This window comes from Myotis davidii, unplaced genomic scaffold (genome assembly GCF_000327345.1).
Source record: "Myotis davidii unplaced genomic scaffold, ASM32734v1 scaffold280, whole genome shotgun sequence".
Lineage (NCBI taxonomy): Eukaryota > Metazoa > Chordata > Mammalia > Chiroptera > Vespertilionidae > Myotis > Myotis davidii.
Genome location: NW_006292026.1, coordinates 956,807 through 958,859, shown reverse-complemented (window position 1 = coordinate 958,859; position 2,053 = coordinate 956,807). Strand labels below are relative to the sequence as shown.

General features: G+C 47.1%; 1 pseudogene; it reads left to right on the top strand.

The window, feature by feature from the left end:
• Positions 1-661: 661 nt before the first annotated feature.
• LOC102774200 lies at positions 662-1,506 on the top strand (annotated as a pseudogene).
• Positions 1,507-2,053: the final 547 nt, after the last annotated feature.

Below are 2,053 nucleotides of genomic sequence, written 5' to 3'. Positions count from 1 at the left end.
GGTACAAACATTTTACAGTTTAACCAAATGTTTGTGAAGCATTTTCATGTGTCTCATCTCATTTGATCCTCACAGAAGTCCTGGAGTAGGTAGATAGGAGACTCGGTAGAATCCTATTTTCTTTTCATTAGCCGGAAAAACGAAGATTTAGAAAGCTTAGAAACTTGACCCGACTGAAAAGAAGTAAGAAATGGTGGAACTTGAAAATGATTTCAGGTTTTCTCACTGCGCAGAATATAGTCAAACACTGCTACAGTTAAATATTTTACCCTTTGTTCTCCCTGCATGATCTACAATAATCTGCTTCGTTTAGATATTTACTGCTGTGTTGCTGACAATTGCCTGAAAGAGAAGTTGGGGTGCTTCACTGGACTGGGAAAAGTTTAGCTAAATCAGAAAGCAGGTTTAATTAAGCAAATTTATTCTATATCTATAAAAGACTAAGTTGACTCAAGCATGTGCAATACATATAATACTCTCGCTGGTGCCAATCACACACGTGTGTTTTGATCTGTCATTATCAACCATGAATTTGGTTGACACTTCTATTATAGAGAAAGGGTGAATAGTGATATTAATATATTTCTTCTAGGGAAGTGAGGGCTGCATAGTGCCAGCAGCTCTCTCAGATTCTCCGAAACCCACGTGGAAGTGGCGCAACATGGCGCACCTTCACTGTGAGTACCTCTACCACAAGATCCGCGAGGAGGCACAGAGCGCTGCCTACGAGAGAAAGGAGAAGGTGCGGCGTGTGCTCAAAGAGAACTGCCTGATCCCCATGGAGTTACGTAGGGAGGCTTTGGCCTTACATGGTTCCCTGGAGTTTGACGACACTGGTGGTGAAGGTGTGACCAATCATGTGGATTATGAATATCGATGGGCAGGGTTTGAGGATCCCAAGGTCATGATCATGACTTTCCAAGACCCCACTTCACGCCTCAAGATGTTTGCAAAGGAGCTGAAGTTGGTGTTTCCCGGTGCCCAGCACATGAACCGTGGCTTACATGAGGTGGGGTCACTCGTGTGAGCCTGCAAAGCTAATGGTGTCACTGACCTGATAGTCATCCATGAGCATCGAGGCACACCTGTGGGGTTCATTGTCAGTCACTTGCCCTTTGGCCCCACTGCTTACTTCACACTATGTAATGTGCTTATGCGACATGACATCCCTGACCTGGGCACCGTGTTAGAGGCCAAATCTCACCTCATATTCATGGCTTCTCCTCCCGTCTGGGCAAGCGGGTCTCCGACATACTTCATTACCTGTTCCCTGTGCCCAAAGAAGACAGCCATCGGGTCATCACCTTTGCAAACCAGAATGACTACATCTCCTTCCAACACCATGTGTACAGGAAGACCAAGCACTGCAAAGTGCTGCTGACTGAGGTTGGCCCTCACTTTGAGCTCAAGTTATACATGATTCGCCTTGGCACGCTGGAACAGGAGGCCACAGCAGGTGTGGAGTGGCGTTGGCATCCTTACACCAACTCTGCACATAAGTGCTGAGTGAGCCCATTCTGTTGCCAGGATATGGGCTTGGACCCAGGAGGTGGGGGTGGTCAGAATAAAGGCTGTGTGCCACACCAAAAAAAAAATATTTCTTCTAATTAATTTCCTTTTAATGTGCATGAATCCATGCACCGGCACACTAGTATGATATATAAGTGTTTTTTGCCAGGGTGATTGTTATCATTATTATTTTTAACCTGACATGTCTGAGGCATTTTATAATAAACGAGAGGCCCAGCGCATGAATTCGTGCACTGTTGGGGCACCTCAGCCTGGCCTGCACCCTCTTGCAATCCAGTTCCCTCAGGTGATGTCAGACTGCCGGTTTTGGCCCAATCACCACAGTCCAGGCCGAGGGAACCCGCTGGTGCATGAATCTGTGCACTGGGCCGGGTTCAGGCCAGGGCGAGGGATCCCACTGGTGCACTGGGCCTCTAGTATGCATATAAGATCTTTGGTTCAATTCTTCCTGCCCTCCACCCCGCTTCCCTCTGAGATTCATCTGTCTGTTCCATGTTTCCATGGCTGTGCATTGAGCATCTGC